The sequence below is a fragment of the Eptesicus fuscus genome, chromosome 9 (genome assembly GCF_027574615.1).
Source record: "Eptesicus fuscus isolate TK198812 chromosome 9, DD_ASM_mEF_20220401, whole genome shotgun sequence".
Taxonomy (NCBI): Eukaryota; Metazoa; Chordata; class Mammalia; order Chiroptera; family Vespertilionidae; genus Eptesicus; species Eptesicus fuscus.
In genome coordinates, this window is record NC_072481.1 from 66672475 (window position 1) to 66693789 (window position 21315).

The window sequence follows — 21315 nt, forward strand, 5'->3', positions numbered from 1 at the left end:
TTCCTAGAAAAATATAACCTTCCAAAACTCAATCAGGAAGAATCTAAACATCTCAATAGGCCAATAACTATGGAAGAAATTGAAGCAGTCATCAAAAAGCTTCTGGCAAACAAAGCCTGGGGCCAGATGGCTTCACAGGGGAGTTTTACCAAACATTCATGGTAAAACCTATCCTCCTCAGACTGTTTCAAAAAATTCAAGAGGAAGGGACACTTCCAAGTTCCTTCTATGAAGCCAGCATCACCCTAATATCAAAACCAGATAAAGACAACACAATGAAAGAGAATTATAGACCCATATCCACCCAAATTTCAGATCATAGAAATGTAATGGACTCACTCCTTGATCTGATTTTATCTTTGGAGCATTTATTAATAAGGCTTCTCCAGAGAAACAGTACCAGTAAGATGGAGATGATAGATTATAGATAGATAGATGATAGATAGATAGATGATAGATAGATAGATAGATAGATAGATAGATAGATAGAGATATATAGTGCCCTGGCTGGTGTGGCTCAGGTGGTTGCTGGCTGGATTCTTTGTCAGGACACATCTCTGGGTTCAAGGTTTGATCATCAGTGGGGGGTGTGCAGGAGGCAGCTGATTGATGTTTCTCTCTCATTGATGTTTCTATCTTTCTCTCTCCCTTCATCTCTCTGAAATCAGTAACAAATATATATAATTTATGCAATTATGAAGACTGAAAAGTTCCATGATCTGCCATTTACAAGATGGGGACCCAGGAAATCTGGTGGTATACTTAATTCAAATCCCAATGCCTGAGAATCAGGGAAGCCTATGGTGTATATCCCAGAGGACAAAAGATGAGATGGTCCAGCTCAACAGTGAGAGGTAGAAAACACACACACACACACACACACACACACACACACACACACACACGCGCATGCACACACACACACACACACACACACACACGGCAGATGAATTCATCCTCCCACTATTTTTTGTTCTTTCAAGTCCTCAGTGGATTGAATGATGCCCTCCTATAATGGAGAGAGCAAATACTTTACTGAGTTTACCAATTCACATACTAATCTCATCTGGAAACAGCTGCTCAGACATACTCAGAAATAATGTTTAATCTGGGCACTCTATAGTCAATCAAGCTGACACATAATTTTAACCATTACAAGTTTACCCCTTGTCAACTTGGCACTCATATGCATCTTCTTAAAACATACTTTCCCTGGTCACTGTGGCTCATTTCATTGACCGTTGTGAAATCAGTCAGACAGAGAAATCAAGTATCATATGAATTCAATTCTATGTTGCCAGGGCTGACCAGCAGATCCTGAGTGACAGATGAATAATTACTCTGATACTCGTTTCTGTGAAAGAGAGGTCTAAGGGACTGCTTGGCTTGAAAAACCAAACAGCTCCATTCGCCTGCCTCCTTAGGCTTTTATTGTAGCAACAGCTTGAACTAAAATTAACTTTTAAATACAATCAGCAGAGTAAGCATCCTTGAGAAGACATATGTGTCTGCAGTGTCCTTTAAGCAAGGATGTCTAAGGATTAAACATAGAGCTTCCAGTAAAATACCTGGGGTCTCAGACTTGTTTGGAAAAGTAAAGGCAGGGGTTGCCACCTTCAGCAAGGTCCCCATAGTAGCCCAAGACCTTTTGGAGATTCTCCCTTACAGACTTTCCAACCAAGTCCGGCACTTGCCCACAATATGTGGAATCTAAATAACAAAATAAATGAACAAACAAAAGAGAAATAAACTCATAGGTACAGAGAACCAATTAATGATTTTCAAATGGGTGAGGTGTTGAAGGGATGGGTGGAAAAAGTGAAGGGATTAAGAAGTGCATATTGGCAGGTGCAAAATAGTCATGAGGATGTAAAGTACAACATAGGGAATATAATTGATAATCTATATAATGAAGGCCCTAATATGCAAATAGACTGAAGGACAGAACAACCGAACAACTGAACAACTGAATGACCAGTCACTATGACATGCGCTGACCACCAGGGGGTGTGCACAGAACATAGCGGGCATCAGCAACAGGTGGCAGAATGCAGAACATGGCAGGCATTGGCCGTGGTGGGATGGTGGAACAGGTAAGCCAGGGCACCAGACCAAGGCGGGACACTGGTCGCTGTCATGGGGCAAGCCTCTGGTGGTTACTGAAAATTCTTTGCTCCCACATGCTGCAGTCATGCCTGGTGCTTGCACCTGCTGCTGGTGCCAGCCCCACTCGCACCCGCAGCCCGTGCAGGCCCCAGTCGCCCCATGCAGTCAGCAGGTGTGAACAGGGCTGGCACCAGCAGCACATGGGAGTGTCAGCGGCAGGAGTGGAATTGCCAGCAGACAGGGGACTGGGTGCTGTGGTGGGAGGCACCTTTCAAGGTTCATGAATTCGTGTACTGGGCCCATAGTACACGAACTGCATGTGATGTTCAGATGGTTACTAGATTTATTGCGGTGACCATTTTGTAAGGTATATAAATGTCTAATCATTGATAGATAAATAAAACTTAATTTCAGGGGTGTTGTAGATCAAAATATGAAAGAAAAAAAAAGGTTTTAGTAAATATAAAAGACATTATTTTCTTGTCCTCCAGGGTGGAAAACAGGACAAAGCACACTAAATAGGAACAAAGGATTGGTGAGTATCCATTAAAATTAAGAACTAACCAACATAGCTCATATTCAGAACATATAAAGCAAGAAAAAAATAAGCCAAAAAACTTATTAGAAAAATAAGCAAGAGTCTTGAATAAGCATAACAAAAAGAAGGGATTCAGGCAATTATCTGGGCCCTCTGCTTCAGGGTCTCTCCAGGCTGCAAAGTGCCTATTTGGACTGCAGTCATCTCAAACCTTGACTGGGGAAAGATCCACTTCCCAATCTCACTCCCATGGTATATTGGCAGGATTAATTTCTATATGGATTGTTGGACTAATGGCCTCAGTTTCTCACTTGCTGATGTCAGGAGCGCACCCTCAATTCCTTGCCATGTAAGCTGTTCTACCATGGCAATGTTCTTCATCAATGTGACCAAGACGAGACACACACACACACACACACACACACACACACACACAGACAGACACAGAGAGAGAGAGAGAGAGAGAGAGAGACAGACAGAGAGAGAAATAGACATCATTCTTTTATAACCTAGTCATGAATGTAAAATCTCATAACTTGCCATAAGCTTAGAAGCAATCTACTAGATTGGCCCAGTCATAAGGGAGAGACTTGCACAAACCTGTATGTACTAGGTAGTTGAATGACACTAGAATCATTCAGAGCCATGTCAGAAGCTGTCTACCATAGTTTCCTTGTGGGAGGAAGGGAGAAAGTAAATACTGCAAGGTACTATGACTAAGCTTCTGAGAGTATTTGTAAAAGTCTATTCCTTGACTTACATTATTTACAAGGACATATCTACTTTTTGCAAATTATCTACTGTATAATTTGATTATTTTTCTTTACGTATGTAACTTTTCAATTGATTTTTAAGAGACTATTGCTAAGCCTGGAGTATAGGAGGGCAAGAGTGAACATGATTTTTGAATTAGAAGTCTAGAATTTCAGAACAGTGGCAATATGGACTTGGACTAAAAATGGTAACATTTTGCCTGATACAAAATGTATTTCATATTTAGAACTGACATAGTTTGTCATTGGATTGAATTTGAGACCTGAGATAAAACAGAAATCAGGATGGGTTAAAAGAGTTATTATTTACTGATACAAGGGACACTGTGAGAGGATCAGGTTTTGGATCACGGAAGGGATAATCAAGAGGTTGATCTTTTGTATTGATTTTTTTGGTCCCTATGTTGTTTATCTTTGCTCTAATCTTTATTATATCCTTCCTTCTGCTTAAGCTGTGCTTTTCTTTTTGCTCTATTTCTAACTCTTTGAATTGTAGGGTTAGATAATTTATTACCATCTTTTCTTGTTTTTTAAGATAGGCCTGCATAGCTATGAACATCCCTCTCACGACTGCTTTCATTGTGTCCCACAGATTTTGGATCATTTGTTGCCATGAGGCTTTTTATTTCTTATTTGATCTCTTTGGTAACCCAATCACTGTTTAAATGCATGCTATTTAGCCTCCAGGTGTATGATTTTTAAATTATTTTTTATTGTAGTTGATTTCTAGTTTTATTCCATTGTGATCTGAGAAGATGCTTGATACAATTTCTAACTTCTTGAATTTGAAGAGACTTTGCCTGTGCCCCAATATGTGGTCTATCTTTGAAAATAACCTATGTGCACTTGAGAAGAATGTATATTCTGTGGCTTTGGAGTAGAATGTTCTAAAGATGTCAATCAGTGTCATCTGATCTAGTGAGTCAATTAGGATTGCTGTTTCTTTGCTGATTTTTTGTTTAGAGGATTTGTCCAGTGGTGTTAATGGCATATTAAAGTCCCCTACTATGACTGTATTGCTGTCAATCTCTCCCTTGATATCCTCCAGAAGTTTTTTTTCATGTATTTGGGTGTTCCTATATTGGATACACAAATGTTTACCAGAGTTATATCTTCTTGTTGAGTTACTCCCTTTAGTATTATGAAGTGGCCTTCCTTATCTCTTGTTATGCCCTTCCCTTTGAGGTCTAATTTGTTGGATATAAGTATTGCTACCCCAGCTTTTTTTCATTTCCATTCGCCTGATAAACCTCTTTCCATTCCTTCACCATCAGTCTGTGTGAGTCCTTTGTTCTAAGGTGGATTTCCTGTAGAAAGCAGATATATGGGTCATGTTTTCTTATCCACTCAGCTACCTCTTGTCTTTTTATTAGGACATTTAATCTATTTGCATTTAAAGTTATTATTGATAGGTACTTGTTTGATACCATTTTTATTTTTTGTACTTGTGTTTCTTCTTCCCATTTTACTTCTTTTTACACCAGTCCCTTTAGCATTTCTTGCATTGCTGGCTTGGTAGTGATAAACTCCCTGAGCCTTTTTTTTTTTTTGTCTGTGAAGCTTTTTATTTCACTTTCAATTTTGAATGAAAGCATTGCTGGATTGAGTATTCTTGAATTCAGTCCCTTGCTTTGCATGACTTTGTATATTTCATTCCATTCCCTTCTGGCCTGATGTGTTTCTGTTGAGAAATCAGTCACTAGTCTGATAGGAGAGCCTTTGTAGGTAACTTTTCTTCTCTCTCTGGCAGCCTTTAAGATTCTTACTTTGTCATTGGTGCTTGCCAATTTAATTATAATGTGTCTTGGTGTCGATCTTTTGGGGTTCATCTTGTTAGGGATTGTGTGAGCTTCTTTGACTTGTGTGAGTTTTTTCTTCCTGATATTAGGGAAGTTTTCTGTCATTATTTAGTCAAACAGGATTTCTATTCTTTGCTCAGTTTCCTCTCTTTCTGGAACTACTATTATGCAGATGTTGTTTTGTTTCGTGTTGTCCCAAACTTCCCTTAGGCTCTCCTCCTGTTTTTTTAATTTTTTTTTCTAGATGCTGCTCTGCTTGGATATTTTTTCCTACCTTGTCTTCTAGCTCACTGATGCAGTCCTCCATTTCTTCTAGTCTACTGTTGATGCTTTCTATTGAGTTCTTTATTGCAGTGATGTCATTTTTCATTTCTTCTTGGTTCTTCTTCATTTCCTCTTGGTTCTTATACATATTGTTGAATTTGTCTTCCATCCTTTTCAGTGACCTTTTGACCATTGCTCTGGATTCTTTCTCTGTCATATTGTTTGCCTCCATTTCTTTTACATCCTTTTCTGGTGATTCCTTCTTTTCTTTCGTATGTGGGCTGTTTCTTTGTCTCCCCATGATTGCTCCTCACAGGGTTTCTGGTTATGTAGCTCTTTCTCCTGTGTTGACCCAAAGGCACAAAATGCAACACAATAAGACACTATGAACATGACCCCATACACAAATGTATTCAGTATACTAATACCCTGAAATAAAGGTGACCACCAGAGAAAAGAGAATTAGGGAATAGAGAAGAGTGCAAAAATGATATTGAAAAAAGGTTAAAATGTAAGAGAGGAAAGAGAAGAAAAAAAGAAGGCAAAAATATGTATATGGGGAGAAAACTCCAATAAAACGGCACCTAATCCAACAAATGCAAACAACAAACCTCCAAATGACAAACACTGAGGTGAATCTTAGGAGGCAGAGCTTATTCCCATAAGGTAAGGTCAAAGAATTGAATGAATGGGAAATAGACACAATTCATTAGACAGGAGGTAGAAAAAGAATGGGTGTGTAAGAATAAGAGTAAAAAAATAAATATAAAAAAAGAAAAGATATATTGAAATATATATAAAAGAAAAAATATATATAAATTTTCCTCCTTTTTAAATCTATCTATGTATGTGTTTGTTTACTATTGGAAAAGGAGGATAGAGAGTAGGTATGCCTGAGCTGGTGATTAGAATTACTTAAGCTATTGGCAGAAGAAGAGAGCAAGTGAGGAGAGGAAACAGAAGCAAAAAAAACAAAAGTAACTAACCAATAATCAAACAAATAACAACAATACAGATAGAAAGAAAAAGACAAAAAAAAAAGAATTTGGATAGTGAAGAAAGTGAAGAGAGAAGTGTGTATGGGTTTGGAACAGGGGAGAGGAAATTAGATGTATGAGTGAGATCAATTTTTAACAGGGAGCAAAAAGAAAGGGTAGAGAAAAACTAAAGCAGGTATACAGTAAGAGAAATGGGGGAAAAAAGGGGAAAGGTGATGAAGAGAGTGTTGGCACAAAGGAAAAATTCAGATAGAGTAAAATAATGCTAAATGGAAAATCAAAATAGAATAGACTGTATAACACTAGTTCCAAAATAAAATAATATAAAGAAAAAATAACACAAAATTAAACTTTTAAAAAGGTAAAATAATAGTATTAATACTAATAGTTAAAAAAATAAAAATATAATAAAAAATAAGGTAAAATAGAGTGAGAGAAAAAAATTAGTTTCTTAAGTAAAAGATAAAATATAAAAATGTGAAGTAGTGAAGGTCATTCACTTCCTCCCTGTTCTGCTGGGCACGTTTTTTTCCTCTCAGGTAGTCAGCACAGTATTGAAGTTCCCTGCGATTCATGGCTCCTCTGTGTCCTAAGTCACAACCTTATTTTCAAGCAGGCGGGATCTCTCTGCTTTCTTTGGTTCTGTCTGTTTTTAGTTGTATTTATACACAAGAGTCAATTTCTGCTATGTCCCCTGGGTTTCTGTCTTAATATCTTGGGCTAAAAGGCTTTTCTACTCTGTCTCTGTGCACGACTCTGTGCGCCACTCTGTCCAGCAGGTACCAGTACTTCAGGCTGCCATTCTGGGTCCAATCTAGCTATGGGTTAATATCTAGAATCCCCTTCTGCCAGCAGTCCTGTGGACCACCTTCCACATTCAAGGGCTACACTGATCCCAACAGCTGCGAATTTTGTGGGGGGCAGTCTTTCTCTGAGGCTCTAGTTCCCACTGTGTGCGTTTCTCTCTCTAGCCTGGATCCCAAATCTCACCTTTCTTTAGGCAATGCCAGCTGTATTTAATTCACCTGTGCCAGGTGGGTGCTCTTTTGATTCAGCTGTTCCTTCTGCTCTGTGAGAAGGCTCAGGGCCTGTCCACAGATTTGCGTGTTTGTCTCCTCCTGTGCAGACCTCCCAGGAGCCTGTGGTTGGGGAGGTTAGAGTTCCAGCCTTTTTGATTCGCATCTGAGATAACTAGTCCCAGGGCATTATGGTTGTAAGGTCCCAGGAAGCATCAAAGATCTTCCCAGTTGAAGGTAAGGCTGAAGTTCCGATCACAGTCAGTCTCTGATCGTCTCCCCTTCAAGATGGCGTGGCCTCTGCCTATGCTACAGTTTTAATAATTTATTCAGAACTGTCTTCACAATTGCTTTTTCCAGAATTATAATATTTTCTGACTTAACTATCAAAGTTAATTATATTATCCATTCAAGAAAAACCTTTTTTTGCTATTTATTTATTTATTTATTTATTTTTTTTACATACCAAAAGGATCAATTTATTTATCTGCCTTAGCAAATACAACTTTCACAAAAACTGAAGATTTGAGTCAACAGGGTTGGCACATTGGCTTCCAGTGACCAAACTATGTGGCCATGCAATAAGGATAATCAAAGTTTGTTTTGTTGATTGACTGTCAAATATTACAACAACAAGGACCAAAAACAGAAAAGGAAACAGATTTCTTGGTGAGCGTGAAATCAAAACAAGGGAGTTAGATGAACTGAATGTTTAATGGCAACAGGTGAGAATACTTCATTGTTCAATGTCAAAAAAGAGTTGGACTTTCCATTCAGATCAGAAAGACTTGAGGGCTTCTTGGCTCCAAAGCTAAGGCTCAACTTTGCCAGTGGGAGAACAATAACTTCCAGTCCAAAGACCAAAGACTAGGGTCCTTTTCTAAATTCATAATTGTTGCCATTTGCCCATTATATGGCTTCTCTTCCTGCATCCTCATGGTCAACTGATGCCTCTTCTGTGTGCCCCCTTTTTTCTTTAAATATGTAAATATTCCAAACAGGAGACATCTGGTCTGTCATAAGTCTGCTGACCTGTTATCTAATATGGATTTATCCTTTATCTCCCAGAGAGCCAATTATTTCCTTCATTGTCAGAATTCCTAGTGGGCTCTTTATTGTAGCCCCTTAATACAAATACAAAACAAAAAACAAGGACACTAGAATGTGCAGTCAACAACTATTATATAAACAATAGTGGCCTGATGCACGAAATTCGTGCATGGGTGGGGGAGTGGTGGTATCCCTCAGCCTGGCCTGCACCCTCTCCAATCTGCGACCCCTTGAAGGATGTCCTACTGCTAGTTTACAGGGATTGGGCCTAAACCAGCAGTCAGACATCCCTCTCACAATCCAGTACTGCTGGCTCCTAACCACTCACCTGCCTGCCTGCCTGATGGTTGCGCCTAACCACTCTGCCTACTAGCCTGTTCGCCTCCAAATGCCCCCTACCACTGCCCTGCTTGCTCCCAAATAACCCCTCCCCGCCAGCCTTATCACTCCCAACTGCCCCCCCTGCTGGTCTGCTCACCCCCATCTTCTCTCCCCACTGCCCTGCTTGCCTCCAACTGCCCCCTACTGACCTGCTCACTCCAAACTGCACCCCCAGTCCTGATCACCTCCAACTCACCCACACTGATGGCCTGCTCACCCTCAACTGGCCCCCCTGCTGGTCTGCTTACCCCCAATGGTCCCACCCCCCACCAGCCTGATAACCCACAACTGCCGTCCCAACCTGGTCTAATCACCTACAACTGCCCTCCCCTCTTGGCCTCTAACCACCTCTACCTCCACCCTGCCACCATGGCTTTGTCCAGAAGAACATCCAGAAGTTCTCCTGAAAGGTCTCCCAGTATAATTACATATTACCCTTTTATTAGTATAGATAGAGGCCTTGTGCAAGGGTGGGGGACAGCTGGTTTTCCCTGAAGGGTGTCCTGGATCAGGGTGGGGTTCCCTTGGGGCATGGGACAGCCTGGGCAAATGGCCTGTGGTGGTTTGCAGGCCAGCCACACCCCCATGGGGTGAGGGTTTGCGATGGGGGGGGGCATGTCCAGCCTGGGTGATGGGCTGAGGACTGTTTTCAAGCTGGCCACACGCCCTTCAGGGTGAGGGTCCCTGCTGGGGTACCTGGCCAGCCTGAGTGAGGGGCTGATGGCTGTTTGCAGGCTGGTCAAGCCCCCAAGCAGGGACCCTCACCCCATGGGGCTGTGGACAGCCTGGGTAAGGGACTGAGGGCTGTTTTCAGGCTGGTCACACCCCCAGCAACCCAAACTCCCAGCCCCTCCTTTTTTTTTTTAGTGCCTCCTTGAGCGGAGGCCAGGGTGGGCTGGAAGCTGATATCTGGGATTTGTTTATCTTCTACAATTGAAACTTTGTAGTCCTTAGTGGAGGCCAGGGCCAGCCAGGGCGTGTGGGAAGCTTGGCTTCCTCCATTGCTGGGGGCAACCCAAGCCTCCTGCTCACTCTAGCTACGTGGCTGCCATCTTTGTTAGGTTAATTTGCATACTCACTCTGATTGGCTGGTGGGCGTAGCAGAGGTATGGTCAATTTGCATGTTTCTCTTTTATTAGTGTAGATACCTAAGCATTCAAGTTTAAAAAAATAAAGACATTTTTGATAATTTAATGATGAATTTCCACCAGTGAGGTTTTTTTTTTGCATTTTAATTTCTTTATTGATTAAGGTATTACATATTTGTCCTCATCCCCACATTACCTTCCCAAACTCCTCCTCCCCACCGCTCATGCCCTCACCCCTCCTGGTTAGGCTTATATGCATGCATACAAGTCCTTTAGTTGATCTCTCCTCCTTACCCCCACCCTCCCCTACCTTCCCTTTGAGGTTATCTGATCGATGCTTCCCTGTCTCTGGATCAGTTTTTGTTAAGCAGTTTATGTTGTTCATTATTTTGAATAGATGAATGAGATCATGTGATATTTATCTTTCTATGACTGGCTTATTTCACTTAGCATAATGATCTTTTCAACATATATTTTTATTGGTTTCAGAAAGGAAGGGAGAGGGAGAGAGATAGAAACATCAGTGATGAGAGAGAATCATTGATCAGCTGCCTCCTGTATGCTCCCTACTAGGAATTGAGCTGGCAACCCGGGCATGTGCCCTGACTGGGAATTGAACTTTGACCTCCTTGTTAGTGACTCAACCATTGAGCCATGAGCCATGCCAGCAAGCCACAACTGAGTTTTGAACTGCATTAAATGCATATGATTTTGTTAACTTAAAAATATTCAAACCTGTAGAGAATTTCTGTGAGTTTATTTGAGTCAAACTGTTCACAATTGCCAGAAAGCAGAATTCCAATGTATTGGGATAATGCTTTAGAGAATGGCAGTTTTTCACCTGGTTTCATATATTACAATCAAAGGAGAAGACATAATTGTGTTACATGAAATCCACTGGTAATAGATCAGGGAGTCAGGAGAATGAAAAGTGGGGAAACCTCTGGGATTGGAATAAAAGTAAAATGATGGACACATTCTTCTTTTACTTAGGTGGGTATGTGATAGTTAACAGTCAACAATTAACATGATAACTATAACAATGAAGGTTATTGTTATCTTGTAAAGGTTAATTATATTATCCATTCAAGAAAAACCTTTTTTGCTTAAAAATTTTTATTTTCAAAATCTGCTTTATAGTATTTTATGACATCTTGTGTCTTGAAACATTCTTTCTTATATTATTTAACAGTGTAAACATTTTATTTTATAACCTGAGCTAAAATGACAGTGTCTAATCCTAGTGGGTCTTTCTGCCATTTGTTTGTTACTTTGTATCTCTTGCTTGTGTGGGATTGCACCCTGTTTGAGTTTGCTTTTGGCCCCATGTTTCTCTGGACTCTTGTGTGGGAATCCTCTGAGTCCAAGTTGAACACAGCCTTACAAAAAGGACTTGCTGCTGCCAGGTGCCCTGGGGCCCCGTCAATGCCAGCCCATTTTAAGTAGTTTCTGAAACCACACCTGTAATGTAGGTAAGTTCAATCCAATGCTCAGGGAAGGGAAAGGTTTTATTTTTAAATTCTAATGCAGGTCCATCAGGTAATTTTTCCTCTGCTGTAAACAGATACTTATTAGCCTATCCTTTCCTGGGAGGATTTCCAGTTCATTCTAAGTTTCCCATTAGGAAAACCTACCACTCTCAGCACCAAGATTTCCTCCTCTGCTCTTCTTATGGTCATTAAGAGTCCAAGATGGGCACATGCTTCAGAATGGTCACAGCTTCAGCTTCCAGGTACTACAATGATTTTCTTCTCATTTTCTATATTTGATTCCTTCAACTTTATGTTCTTGCAAACACACCAATATAGTTCAAAATGTTAGTAATATTTCTTTTGGCATTTATAGGCGTTTTGTAGGGGGAAGGTTTCCCCCATATGTAGCCTGCCATAATTTAAAGTCTCATTATCAAATGCATATAGACACAATAATCTGAAGGGAAAAAAAGGAATGAAGGTAAGAAAAATAATTCCTTATGGTAAATAAGTTATCTCTTAATCCATTGGCTTTAGAGGAAAAGTAATGTAGCTGATTAACTAGGTACACTGTTTCTATTTGAGCAGACACAGTACTGCAAGGGGTTTTTATGGGTGAATAAAATTTACATACAGAACCAATCCCGTTCCTTTTGCTCATTTCACCATAGATTCTGATTGAATCCACCACGGACTTCATGGATGAGACTTACACTGTGCATACAGGGGTCTGCTAATTTGGGAAGGTTTTCTATAGTGATGATACTTAGAAGATGACCTTTGCTCAGCAGAATATATTAAAGGGTTGTTGAATATACAAAGGTAGGAAAAACCTGATTTGGAATAACAGACTAGTCAGCTGGTCACCTATACTGCTGTACATAATAATGAATAGTAGTTAGGAACTGGAGATAGATTAAATAGAAAAGTCTCAGAGAGAAAAAAGGAGGCCTCAGAAGATGATAAGATTGACTAAATCACCCACCACCATATGAGTGCAAGCTATATAACCTTTTTTAAAAAACTCAACCATATTGGGATATAGATCATATGCCCTACAATTCACAAATTCAAATGGTACAATGTAATGGTTTTATATATATTTGTGTAACCATCACTATAATCAATGAGAAATTTTCATCACACCACCCACTCCCCCCAAAAAAACTCCATAAAATAAGAGGTCATCAGATTGATTCCTGGTGAAGCCACATGTCTGGGCTGTGGGCTCCATCCCCAGTAGGCAGCTAATCCATGTATCTCTATCACTGATGTTTCTCTTTATCCCTTTCTCTTCTTCTCTCTCTAAAAACCAATTAAAACATTTTAAAAAATCCTAATATATAAAAACCCAGGGTTTGTAATGAACGACTGAAGGCTCTACGGAACACTGAAAGTCAGTCCTGCAGTCTGTGTTAGGTTGCTTGATGACCCAGCACTGACTGCTGCAGGTGCAGCCATGCAGCACTGACTGTCGAGGGGGCTGCGGATCAGACCCAGAGAGAGGCGCGGTGAGAGAGGCAGAGTCTGATCTGCAGCTTCTGTGGCAGCTGTTGCCTCTCTCTTTCTCTCTGGGCTTTGCCAGCAGCTGTGGCTGTTTTTCTCTGGGTCTCCATGGGAGCTGCTTATCAGCCCTGCCTCTCTGATCAGGCCCGGAGATAGGCCTGGAGACACTGACTGGCATAGAAACCTACCAATCAGAACCAAATCTGGGTGAAGTACAAGGAGCCAATGTCTGCCTAGGAAGCAGAGCTTTTGACGCTGACTGGCATAGAAACCAACCAATCAGATTGCTGACATGTAAACATAAGGAACTATTTGACATTGAAACTGGGTCTCAGAACTGTTGGACATTGAAATTGGGACTCAAACCTTTTTTTGTTATTATATGTTTATTTCTAGTCTGCAGTTGCAAGATTTTTTAAAGAAAAGAAATGGGGCCCTACCTGGTTTGGCTCAGTGGATAGAACATCGGACTGTGGACTGAAAGGTCCCAGGTTCGATTCCAGTCAAGGGCATGTACCTTGGTTGTGGGCATATCCCCAATAGAAGGTGTGCAGGAGGCAGCTAATCTATGTTTCTCTCTCATCACTGTTTCTAACTCTCTATCTCTCTCCCTTCTTCTCTGTAAAAAATCAATAAAATATATTTAAAAAAAAAGAAATGGGGAAAAAATAGATATAGAGGTAAAGAACCATTGAACAGACTGTCAAACTATAGCGGGAAGGCAGGGGAGGTTGGGGGGCGTGCTGTAAGAGATCAACCGAAGGACTTTATGCATGCATATAAACATAACCAATGGCTACAAGACACTGCGGGGGGGGGGGGGGCAGGTGAAGACATATGCTGGGGGGTAGGGGAGGCTGGGGAGAGGTCAAGGGGGGAAAAGGAGACATTTATACTACTATTTGTAATACTTCAAACAATAAAATAAATAAATAAACAAACCCTATCTAATAAAAGAGTGATATGCAAATTGACCATCACTCCAACACACAAGATGGCTGCCCCCATATGGTCAAAGATGGCTGCCCCCATGTGGACACAAGATGGCCACCACAAGATGGCCATCAGGGGATGGCAGTTGGGAGGGAGAGCAGTTGTGGGCAATCAGGCCAGCAGGGGAGGGCAGTTGGGAGGGACCAGGCCTGCAGGGGAGGGCAACTAGGGGTGACCAGGCCAGCAGAGGAGGGAAATTGGTGGCAGGGGAGCAGTTAGGCATCAATCAGGCTGGGAGTGGTTAGGGGGTGATCATGCTGGCAGGCAGAAGCAGTTAGGGGCAATCAGGAAGGCAGGCAGGTGAGCAGTTGGGAGCCAGCAGTCCTGGATTGTGAGAGGGATCCCAGATTGAAGAGGGTGCAGGCTGGGCTGACGGACACCCCCTACCCCCGTGCATGAATTTTGTGCACTGGGCCTCTTGTAAATAAATAAAAGGCCATGGGAAAGAAACAAAAAGAAACCAACCAATCAGAACCAAATATGGGTAAACTGTGAGGAGCCAATGGCTGCCTAGGAGGCAGAGATTTTGACGCTGACTGGCATAGAAAATGACTAATCAGAACCAAATTGGCCAGCACAGGAGGGCAGTTGGCAGCAAGATCAGGTCTGCAGGGAAGGGCAGTTGGGGGTGATCTGGCAGGCAGAGGCAGTTAGGGGTTATCAGGCTGGCAGGGGAGGGCCATTGGGGGCAACCAGGTCAGAAGGGGAGGACAGTTGGGGCGAGATCAGGCCTGCAGGGGAGGGCAGTTGGGGGCAACCAGGTTGGCAGGGGAGGGCAGTTGGAGGCAACCACGTCGGTAGAGGAGGGCATTTGGGGGTAAGATCAGGCTGACAGGGGAGGGCAGTTAAGGGTAATCAGGCAGGCAGGCAGAGGCAGTTAGGGGCAATCAGGCAGGCAGGCAGGTAAGCAGTTAGGAGCCAGCAGTCCCAGCTTGCAAGAGGGATTTCCAACTGCTGGTTTAGGCCCAATCCCAAAGGTTGGGCCTAAACCAGCAGTTGGATATCCCCCAAGGGATCCCCGATTGGAGAGGGTGCAGGCTGAGCTGAGGGAACCCTCTTTTCATGTATGTATTTCATGCACCAGGCCACTAGTAAAGAAATAAAATATTTCAAATATTAAATATATACACTTATATTTATAAAAAAAAGAGTTATGTCCATCTTTCAACTGCATATTGTTATTTTAAATGCAAGATATTTTTGTATGTATTATGAAAGTAAATTGATGCTTTCCAGCCAGGTAATAATAGCTGTACAAACTTTACATAGTTCAAATATAATAGACATTGTACATTTAGCCACAGAAAGGCTGCCCAGGGTAACTATGTATCTATGTATCTATCTGCCTGCCTTCCTGTTTGTCTATCCACATGCACATTTGGCTGGATTTACAGCAATTAAATATTAGCAGTGGTTACTTGAGTCAGTGAGAAATTTTTCACAGTCTCTGAACAATTTTTAAAAAGGCATAGATTCAGTGTATGGCTTCCGGCTATTAGTGTTTGAATATGTCACTGCACAAGTGAGAATCCCTGGTAGGAATTGCCCTTCTCAGGAAGGTATGCTTCCTCTCTCAGTGTGACTTCGCCTCCAGAATTCCTGGTTCACATGCAGGACGGAGCTCTAACGCTTTTAGAGGCCTCTCTCTTACAGGCTGTGTGCAGGCTCTCAGCTCCTGGAGGGTTTCAATGGGGACTGCCCTTTGCTCCTTCATTTGTCCTCTTGGCACTGCTGCTGGTCAGCACAACGTGCTTTCTGTCAGCTAGATCCCCAGAGCAATGGCAGAAACGTAAATCAACACTAGGTTCTCTAGATCTATGAAGAAGGAATGATAATGAAATCCTTTATGGAGACAGAGAGGGAGAGGGAGAAGACTGTACTGGAGATAGTACAAGAATTTAGATAACTATCAAATTCCTGTAATATTCAATATGATGTTAAACAATCAAATGTTAAATTTTCAGGGAGAAGCATCAGGAATCTTGCTGGGATGGTAAACTATTCATTAAGTTGTTCACTCGTGTGTTTAAAAATGTTTATTGTATGATTTACTACATGCCAGGAGCCCTTCTGGATGGCTGAGTCCATGATAAACAAAGTAGGTAATGTTCCTGTTTACTTGTATTCTAGTGGGAGAGACAAATAGTAAACATGAACAAACTTTGGTGATAAAAGGTAGTGATAAAGTACTGTAAATAGTATTAATAATACTGGCCACTAGACAGAACCAATTGCTTTCTTCATTTCTTTACCAATCAACTCCATGAGTGACACTGTGAGCATGACACTCTGTTAATTAAATAGGTTTTTTTGGGGGCCATGTGATAGGTGCTGTCTCTCTTTGTTTCTCTCCCTCCCAAATTGGATTTCTTTTTTCAACTAATTGACTGATAAGAGAAATATGGCTAAGACATACTAAGGAGCCATCTGAGATATTTTGGGGTAGAGGGATTAGATCAACTTCCTAAATCAGAAATCCTCTCCCCTCAATTTCTTGGGTATATAGTTTTCTGTATTATTTAATCTCTGTCTTAACCACTAGACTATGAGATCCTTAAGAGAGGGACTACAACTATATTTCCACTCCTTGGCAGAATATGTGATAGATACTCAACCAATGTTTTTTGAATGAATGATCCCTGTAACCTAAGCAATGTCTGCTTTTCATGAAGCTTCATCTAACTCCCTAGGGACTCTTTTTTGGGGGAAAAACTCTGAGTAAATTTTCCTGTCTTGTGTTTTATGAAATCCTGCTGTCAAAGAACTGACAGTGAGTGGGAAGGGTAGGACGTGTGTGTGTGTGTGTGTGTGTGTGTGTGTGTGTGTGTGTAGTAGTAGTAGTAGGCATATTATTTGGCATTGAGTTCTGAGCCATATTTTTTCTTCTTTCTGATTTGATAAAAGCCTAACACACAATGGATATATATATATGTATATATATATATATATATAATTTTTCTTTATTGTTGAAAGTATTACAGCTTTCCCTCTTTATTCCCCATTGACCATCTCTATATCTCCCCTGCCCCCCACAATCGACATATTTTTAGCGCTCAGGGAAACTTAACAAATACTAGGCACATGCTTTTGTCAGAGATAACTCTAAAAATAAGGGTCTTGAACCTTCTTTTCTGCAATGAGTAAAAGGAACATCATAAAAACAAGGGAGTTGGAATATCAGAAAATTCATACATCATGATTGATCCCATAATTTCCTGGTCTTAGAATTTTTTTTTAGCATAGAAGATCATGTGCGTGTTTAGTTATATTTCTACTTAAGTATTCTATTTTTAAAAAACAGCTATTGTAAGTGATATTGTTTTTAAATTTTTCATTTCCAATAGTCCATTGTTTTTATATAAAAATTCAGTTGAAAGTGGATTTTTTGTGTCTTGACCTTGAATCTTACAAACTTTTTAAACTCATATAATTTTCCCAAGAGTTTTTGTTGTTGCTGTTTTTTGCTTTTATTTCAGATTCCCTAGGATTTTTCTATGTGGATAATCATAGTGTGTGAGAATAAAGGCAGTTTTATTTTATTCTTTCTTTCTCTTCTTTCTTTCTTTCTTTCTTTCTTTCTTTCTTTCTTTCTTTCTTTCTTTTCTTTCTTTCTTTCTTTCTTTCTTTCTTTCGTTCTTTCTTTCTTTCTTTCTTTCTTTCTTTCTTTCTTTCTTTCTTTCTTTCTTTCTTTCCTTTCTTTCTTTCTTTTTCCCCTTCCTTCCTTCCTTCCTTCCTTCCTTCCTTCCTTCCTTCCTTCCTTCCTTCTTTCTCTCTCTCTCTCTCTCTCTCTCTCTCTCTCTCTCTCTCTCTCTCTCTGCCATATTGTAGGAAGCCTTTCATTATACTGTTTAACAGGAGTGGAGGGACTGCACATCTTTGCTTTATTCCTGAGTTAGGGGCTAAGCATTTCATTTTTTTATCATTAGGTATGTTAGGTGAAGGTATTTTTTTGTAGTTTTCTTTTATCAGCTTAAAGAAGGTAATGTTTTCTCAAGTTGTGACATTTCTCCAGATTCTAAAACTGCTTAAGTTATGCCTTGGGTAGAGTGACCAGGGAAGCTCTTTCCTTTAGGTCTTTAGATTATGATACAGTCATCATTTGTTGTCAGGCTTTTCTTGAGATTCTCTATTTCTCTCTGAAGTTGACTGCCCTCAGAGAACTTGTCTCCTTCCTTTAGTAACAAGGCCTGTTCCTAAAAAAGGAACAAATAAAGAGTAAAGTACAGCAGTAAGCAAATCTCAACTTCTAGCTAGTTTCCACATTGTTAGTATTTCATTTCTTCTTGAAATTTTCTCTATCATTAATATTCATTGGACATCCTAGCTCCCTGATTGCTTTTCTTGAGCTTCCTTTAGCTAAGAGAGATTTTTGGCTTATATCTTCTAATATAGTGATCAAATTAAATTATAACTCCCATTTATTCTATACAATATATGTGGGCAATCTTAATCATGTTTCTTTTAAAATTTTATAGACACTTTTACACACACACACACACACACACACAAACACACACACACGCATACTCAGACTTTTATATACATACACATGACAGAAATAAAAATTCTCAAAATCAAAGGAAGTATCTGAATCTTAGATCAGGGAATTTGATTTACGCCTCCACAGCTTGGTGGCAAGAGTAGCAGGATATAAATAAGTAAGGACATCAAGGCCCCTAACTGTCCACACTGGATTTCTGCAGAAAACTCACTACACAAACTAGGAGTAGGGCATAGCAAAAAGGCAGGAGTGGCAGACACAAGTGTGAGAGGCAAGGACTCTTTTTGCTCATAAAGCTTCTCTTAGAATCAAAGTCATACCAGGTGTGACAGTAAAAAAGTGATTGTAGATTCCTCTAAGTTTGAAGGTAGTTCAGATATCTTATCGATCTGTGTGAACCTATAAAAGCTCATCTTTTCTGAACCTCTGTTTCTTCTCCTAAGGTACAGGTGCACAGCAATTCTTGCTTCATATAATATTAAGTAAGAGATACAGATAAGACATATTTATAATGCCTGGAAGATAATAGCTACCATTGATTGAAGAATGTTCTGGTGAAGGACTGGATGTAAGATAAAGGAAAGTAATTTATTTTTTAAATAACCTGACATAGGCAGGCTCCAAGTCAGGCAGATAGACAGGGATTGAAAGGTATAAAAGTGGGCAAGCAAGGTCCTTCTGGGTTTCGTGTTCTAACAGCCTAATGGACAGAAAACAGAAAACAGGAAAAGAGAAACCTCAAGGTGATGCCATTACATACCTGAAGTTTAAGAGCCAGAGCCCTCCCTTGCTCTGCCCTTAATTGGGCCCTATCCAGCACCATCTTCTCAGTCAATTGTTTCACATGTTCCCAATAACTCTTTTCTTTCTCCTCCATCATCTGCTGATTCTTCTTTTGCATTTCCTCCAGCATTTTTGCTGCAGCCTCTGCAGATTCAGCTTTCACACGTTGCACTGCCAGGAGGAAAAGAAGAAGACAGATTCATGTGGGTGACCACCCTGCTTTTTCTTCTTTGTGAACTCACCTGTCATTGTTGCTTCTGACTGCATTTGCCCCACTGAGACTGACCTTGGCTAGTAATAGGCATCTTTGCTCATCTGGCTCTTGTTTAAGGACCCAGGTCCTCCAAGCCAAATTATTTAAATGTATAAAAGCTGTTGAGACTATCTAGTCTCTTGACTTGCTCCTCACCTTCGATCTCCTTTTCCTTTTCTGTGAGAATCTGGTCTGTCTGCAGAATTGCATCAATCACAGACTCCTTGGACTTCAGGTATGTCTGAAGGACTTCTTCACTCTAGGCCCGAGAGAAAATGGCCTTAGTGATAGGAAATTGCTGGAAGCGCTTATTCCTATTTGCCCACCATGTTTTCCTGTTGGAATTGCTTCACTGAGCCCTGGTCCTTGTGCTGGTCAAGGTGCCCCTGTCATAGGCTGGACACATGCTCCAGGTTGGCCAAGCCTGGCACACAATGAAGCAGAATCCTTTGTAAGAGATTGACATAAATATAGATTGAGAGTCCCTGTTCTCTGAGTGAGGGCTCTCCTTTTGGAGCTGTTGGTGCTGTGGTCCCATATGGGGTGAGGAATGAAGACATCATGGAGAGAGCAGATTTAAAGAAAGGAAGTGGAGGGAGACTGGGAGGAAGGGAAGTGTGGGGTTGAGGGGAGAAACAGAGACAGATAAATGCTGGTTACCTGTATTCCCTTCCTGGGTTCCTGAAGATACTTTTTCTTCAGCTCGTGCATAGTCTGCATTAAGAGATGATATCCTCCTGGTTTAGAATAAACTCCCTGCTTTATCTCTTCTTCTAAAGAATGGAAGATATCCTTAAGTAAAGCTGAGCAGCGATCCGATGATGCTTTCATATTCTCTTTATAAAAGTCATCTCGCCTTTTTTCTAGCTGGGCCTTTAATGTGAAAATAGGAAGTAGAAAGAATACAGAGAAATGTTAGCTTAACCTCAGGATTTTTGGAAAGGCTTCTCAAAACCAAGTCTGTGATCACTGTACAACTTACAGGCACCTCAGCAGGACCACATCCTTCCTCCTGATCCTGTCTTTCTACTGAAACCCCTTTCTCCTTGGAGGCGAAGAAGTTCATGGCAGAGATTGCTAGCTTTATGTTAGCATTTATGCTACCCATCTGCTGGTCATAGTGGGCCACAGCCTTTTGCACTGCAGCTGAGTTCTCTATCTGGGCCGAGGCCAGGACTGCGTTCTCCATGCACGGCAGGTCCCACTGCGGATGGCATTAACATAAGTCAGGACTAGATTATCTAGTTCTACAAATACACCTTTAGAAAGAAACTTCTGCTTTTCAAATTGGAACAGCGATTGTATATGGAAGAAATGTGGCTCAATATAAGCCTGCTCAAGATAACGAAGACTACATCTTTCTTTGCTTTTGGCTATAATATTAAATAGTCTGATAACAGCAAGCATGTAACTTGATGAAAAGCTCTGATTGTTACCTGCATGCATTTAACTAAATTATGAGAAAGAGTATTAGTTTATGCATGAAAGGAAAAAAATGTTCAAACTTTTAAGTCAATGAAAATAAAATTGGTTCTTCTTACTATAATAATAAAAAATAGTGGTTTTTGTCATTTTGAAGTCTAGTAAGAATTCCTTCTCTCCTGAAAAATACCCATGTTATTTTCTAGTAGTACTTTGCTTTCAGGGTGCCTAAGTAATAACTGTCAAGAGCCCCCTGTTGTGCAAACAATGTTATCTTTGGTCATCCACATGCAGTCCTGGGAGCAGTTTCCCACACATAGTAATGAATAGTAGTTAGGAACTGGAGATAGATTAAAAAGAAAAAGCCTTAGA

The 21315-nt window shown here is 40.7% G+C and overlaps 1 pseudogene; it reads right to left on the bottom strand.

The window, feature by feature from the left end:
- Positions 1-18060: 18060 nt before the first annotated feature.
- LOC129150319 (guanylate-binding protein 1-like) lies at positions 18061-20928 on the bottom strand (annotated as a pseudogene).
- Positions 20929-21315: the final 387 nt, after the last annotated feature.